This window comes from Gobius niger, assembly GCF_951799975.1.
Source record: "Gobius niger genome assembly, chromosome: 15".
Taxonomy (NCBI): Eukaryota; Metazoa; Chordata; class Actinopteri; order Gobiiformes; family Gobiidae; genus Gobius; species Gobius niger.
Genome location: NC_136866.1, coordinates 26,954,156 through 26,960,513, shown reverse-complemented (window position 1 = coordinate 26,960,513; position 6,358 = coordinate 26,954,156).

Genomic DNA, 6,358 nt, shown 5'->3' with positions numbered 1-6,358 from the left:
ACATACACTTTATAAAAAGGCACATTTTCTTCTCACTGTCTCACATGGAACCAGAATTAACTTTTTTTTTTTTTTAGGTCAATTACAATTTAATTTTTTTTTATATTTGTCAAATGCCAGAAGTATGAGTCTTAGAATTTTCTTCATTACTTTTTACAAATCCAAAGGTTTACATAGGCTACATTTCATTAATATTTGGTAGCATTTAGACTGTATAACTTGGGTCAAACGTTTTGGATATCTTTCCACAAGCTTCTCACAATAGTTGGCAGGAATTTTAGTCCATTCCTCCAAACAGAACTGTTTTTTTGTGGGTCGGATACATATCAAATGGCCTTTAATCATCATCTTATGAGATGTTAATGATAAAGAAACCATATGTACAGTATAAAAACGCCATCAAAAGGACAAAGCATAACTCACCATAGTTTAATATTGATCCTGTCTTCCCTGTTCATTTGTACGGGGGACAGAACGTTAAAATTTAATCAAGTCCAGGATTCGACGGCTAACGAAATGTGCACATTTGTAGGAACAGGCTCAGAGCTAAAGGCATGTCTGTGATTTCTATGGAGAGATAGTTCCATAGAATCTTGTTCAAATGGTTTGCCTTTATCTATGTCACTTCCTGTCAATGTCCAATAAGTGCAACAATAAACAAGAAAACAAAACCATCAAACTAAGGAAAACCGTTTTTTTAATATTTTTTTTATATCTTTATTTGAATTGGGACAGTGCACATTAATCAACATGTGTTTCTTCAACATGTAAATGTGCCGGAGTTAGCCATATAGGCTAATTTTCATCTGTAGTCCCATGGCAGGTTGATGTCATGACAGATAGGACAAACAACAGGCACAAACATACAGCAAAAACACCATCACAGAGACATAAAAAGACAGTGAATGATGAATGATAACATTAAAACGTTAAGTTTTTAGCAAAATCTTAAGTATAATAGGGTTAACGATAAGAAAGTGTGTCTAATATGTCATACATTGCTCACATCTCACTAAAAACTATGCTATTTCATAATTCTAAAAGCCAAACTGCTTGGCAAGTCGAGGCACTGGGTTTCCAGTTAAATCCATTCATTCAGGTGCCTCGGGTTGGCGCATGCCCTTTTACACTGGAAGAGTGTTTGTGCAACTCGGAGGTGAGCGGCGATGACCTGGTTGTTCCAGATACAAGAGCGTGCTAAAAAAACATGACATTCATTCTCGATTAATCCATGGCAACTGCACTCATTATTTTTGATCATTGTTTTACTTTGCAGTTGAATGTATTCTGTCAAAGTCGTCTTCAAAACAGTACCCTCACTGCACTTCAAACCCAGAGCCGTGGAAACTTGCAGGACTTTGGCGCGTAGTTGCTTTTGCATTGTAATCGTTGCCTTCCACACAGACCAGTCAGAGCATGTCGACTCTTCACTCTAAAGGTTCTCAGCTGAAAGCCAAAAACTATATCTGGTGATCTGGCCCCAGCTGGGAAGACAAACAGGTCATCAAACTCCTTGTCCAGCTGCCATTTCGCTCCTAAACTCTGAAGAAAGCAGCCATTGAGTATTGTTTTCTAATTGACCTTTTGCAAAACCCCTTCCCCCAAAACAGTCAATGTCCAATCATTCCTTATAATTAGGGGCAACAATGGTAGAGCGGGTCGTCTCATGATCGGAAGGTTGGGGATTGAAATCTCGCCTCCTGAAGATGCACACTGTCATGACGCCACTGCCAGAATGTATACATTTTCCTCTAAAAACTTTAGCAAACCTTAAAAACAGCGACAGGAGACACAAATTAGTGGACACATAACAGCACAGCTCCCTACGAGGGCAAAGGGAAAACAAAAGAAAAAAACGTCAACATTGGCGCAAATAAGTCAGTTTTTTTACAGGCCTACTTAACTTTAACTTCGTTTTACAGTTTATGATGATATTTGTGTGTTTCTGACATGTTTAAGCTTAAACAGGTGTTAGCTTAACTCATAGGGAGACTCGAGGAGCCGCAGTTGGTTCTTCTCAGTGAGGGACAGAGAAGGCCGCAGATCGTCTTCTGAGCTGTCTGTGCGTTTGCGTCATTACGCCTGGGCGGTTACGTGATGTAATGCGGCCAAACATTCGGACATATTGAGTCTCAACCCAGATGCATCTGAAAACTTTTGCACTGCTCCAATATCCTTCTCAACCTGACATTTATGCAGTATCATCTGCAAGTTGTGTTATTTTGATTTCTTTTCCAAAGATTTGTAAGTCTTTAATTTCAGGGTCATTTTTAATATAGATTGATACCATTTCTACCGCTAATAAAAACAGAAATGGGGCCACAGGACAACCCTGACGGACAGATCGAGTTATCGAGTATGGGGTTCCATTTGTGCCAAAAATAAGTTGCTGCAATATGTGTCGATATAGTTGGTCTATGTCATTGCTATGTGTCTTTGGTCTATGTTAACGGTGTACATGTTGTTGCCAAGTGTTGTTTGACATTTGTATGTAGATGATGCTTAAGTGTTTGTTGTATATGTGTATGTTGTATATGTGTTTGTTGTATATGTGTTTGTTGTATATGTGTGTGTTGTATATGTATTTGTTGCATATGTGTTTATTGTATGTGTTTGTTGTATATGTGTTTGTTGTATATGTGTTTGTTGCATAAGTGCATATGTGTTTGTTGTATATGTGTTTGTTGTATATGTGTTTGTTGCATATGTGTATACATAATGATGTAATCTGCGCCTGACTTAAGTGCCTGAGACGGTTCAATGCTGTTGTTCCTTGGTGGTTCATGTCGTTGCCCCCATGTGGTCAATTCATGTAATTATGTGCACATGTCTTGACAGTCTGTCGTTGTTCACTGCTCTCTGCTGTTGGTTCATGTCGTTGGTTCATGTCGTTGGTAGCTACTGTTGTTGCCTGCACTAGTGATGCGCGGGTTGCGGGTTCCACCGCGGGCCCCGCGGTCTGCCCGCGGTTCGGGTCGGGTCGGGTCGTGAAATTCTCCTTCGATCGCGGGGCGGGTTGGGGCGGGTCAAAAAATGCCGGTCGCGGGCACTCTATGCCTCCGTACGCGCATTCATTGAATTCATTCACAACTTATTCCGTCGTCTTTACAGCAGGTTTTTAGCGTAAATATACGTCGGATTTTCATAAAACAAGCAGCGTTTTGCAGCTTGTAATCCAGAGAACGCTTTTGTGGAGCTCATGTTTCCTATTTTCCACCGTATGTGCGACTGTGTGTGACTTCGCGTTAGGCCGACCTCTGCTCTCTTCCTCTCTCCCTCTTGCCCAGCGCTCTTCGGAGGGGGAGAGAGAGAGAGAGAGAGAGAGAGAGAGAGAGAGAGAGAGAGAGAGAGAGCGCGCGCGCGCGAGGGGCTGACACGGCGGTGCTGTTCATACGGATCATAGTTGTAACGCGTAATTTTTAATGGTTGCGGGTGCGGGTGCGGGGCGGGGCGGGGCGGGCTGTAAAAATAGAACAACGTTGCGGGGCGGGCCGGGTCGGGTTAGAACCTGCTCCAAATGCGGGACCCGCGGGTTGAAAAAAACCCTGACCCGCGCATCACTAGCCTGCACCCCTTGTCTATGGAGGACCGTGGCTGCCAAAACTATAAATATATACATAAATAAATAAATAAATAAATACAGAAATACAGAAATAAATAAATAAATGCAAAAATAAATAAATAAATAAATAGAGAAATGAATAAATAAATAGAGAAATAAATAAATAGATAAATAAATACATAAATAAATAAATGAATAGAGAAATAAATACATAAATAAATAAATAAATAGAAAAATAAATAAATAAATGCAAAAATAAATAAATAGAGAAATGAATAAATAAATAGAGAAATAAATAAATAGAGAGATAAATAAATAAATACAAAAATAAATACAGAAATAGATAAATAAATAGAGAAATACAGAAATAAATGTATAAATAAATACAAAAATAAATAAATAAACATATAAATAAATAAATACAGAAATAAATAAATATATAAATAAATACAGAAATAAATGCACTTATTCTCATAATTGCGTGCATTTCTTTGCAAATTGTATCTTTTTTTAATTTATTGATTTATTAATTTATTAATTTATTTATAGTTTTGGCAGCCACGGTCCTCCATAGACAAGGGGTGCAGGCAACAACAGTAGCTACCAACGACATGAACCAACGACATGAACCAACAGCAGAGAGCAACGGCAGTGAACAACGACAGACTGTCAAGACATGTGCAGATAATTACATGAATTGACCACATGGGGGCAACAACATGAACCACCAAGGAACAATAGCATTGAACCGTCTCAGGCACTTAAGTCACGCGCAGATTACATCATTATGTATACACATATGCAACAAACACATATACAACAAACACATATACAACAAACACATATGCACTTATGCAACAAACACATATGCACTTATGCAACAAACACATATACAACAAACACATATACAACAAACACATATACAACAAACATATACAACAAACACATATGCAACAAACACATATACAACAAACACATATGCAACAAACACATATACAACAAACACATATGCAACAAACACATATACAACAAACACATAAGCAATATCTACATACAAATGTCAAACAACACTTGGCAACAACATGTACACCGTTAACATAGACCAAAGACACATAGCAATGACATAGACCAACTATATCGACACATATTGCAGCTACTTATTTTTGGCACAAATGGAACCCCATAGAGGTAGTGTTGGGATAAAGCATGACACAGCTGTTGATATTTTTATAGAGTATTTTGATGGCAGATGTGAAATTTGGACCAAAACCGAAGGTTTGGATTGATTTGAAAAGAAAGAGATGTTCTACTGTGTCAAATGCTTTATAAAAATCAAGGAATACGATTAATGCTTGTGTGTTCAAGTATTCAGCATGATCCAATAAATCCAATATTAATCTAATATTTGAGCTTATGAGCCTATTAGACATAAACCCAGTTTGTGTTTCAGAGATAACATCATTGAGTCCCCTCTTCAGACGCTTAGCGAAAATTAGAGCGAGTATTTTATAGTCAACATTTAACAAAGTAATAGGTGTCCAGTTTTCGATTATCTGTGGGTCTTTTTGAGGTTTAGGGATTAAACACATAACCCCTTGTTTCATTGTGCTTGACGTTTCATTGTTTTCGATACATTGAGAAAGTGCTTCAAAAAGTGGGTGCTCAATGATATCCCAGAAATGGACGTAGAACTGGGAGTCCGTCGTTGCCAAGAGCTTTCCCTGTTTTCATAGATCTAACAGCGGTCCACATTTCTGTTTTGGTAATTGTTTGATCACATTGAGCACGAAATTGTCCTGAAATTTTAGGAATATGTTGTCCAATACACTGCATGAAGGAGTCACAAGCATCTGGTTGAGATTCAGAAGTATAAATCTTACCATAGAAGTTTCCAACATGTTTTGTTATCTCCCTTTAGAGAGGTGATACTGTTCCTTTTTTGGTTTCTTTTTTCTAACGCAAAAAAATACGCGGGATTCCTTTCTCCCTGCTCAAGCCATTTGCTCCTTGATCTGATAAATGCTCCTTTGGTTAATTCAACATACAAATTGTCAATCTCTTCTTTTAGTTTAGGTTAGTTTTGTTTAAGTATGCACTTAGTTCTTTCATTAAATGATTTTCCTTTGCAACATTATTGTTTTTTATTTCTATGCTCCGTCTTATAGCTATTTCTCTTATTTTAAATTTGAAGTAATCCCACTTTTAAATATGGTCAAGATTTGTCTTCTTAAAGATGCTTAAAGCGTTCATTTTGACCATATTACAAAAAGAGTCATCATTTAACAAATTAACGTTTATTTTCCAGTAACCTCTACAGCAATTGTTTTTAGTTCTTCCAAAGTGCAAAGTGACAGCATGATGGTCAGATAAAGGAGCATAGCTATGAGAAACATCTTTAACACATTGTATGCAGTTGGGTGAAATCAAGCACAGATCAATCCTTGAGCAGAGAGACTTGTTGACATTACTCCAGGTGAATTCGTTACAATTGGGGTTTAGGAACCGCCAAACATCTATAACATTCAATTCATCTATAGTGTAGAGTGTACTTTTAAATCTAGATTGTGGGTTGGCTTTAGGTGGGAATTTGGTCTCATACTGTTTGATTTTGGAGCAAAGTTGCACAAACATATTTCTCGCAAGAGGGATGTTATTGTAACTATAAAGATTGCAAGTAATAAAAGTATGGTTGCCTTGTTTTATGACTAAGATAATCCATCTACCTTCTTCTGATGCCTCGAATTCAACTACATCACCCCTGAGTTTATTAATGAAAATAGCGACCCCTGCTGATTG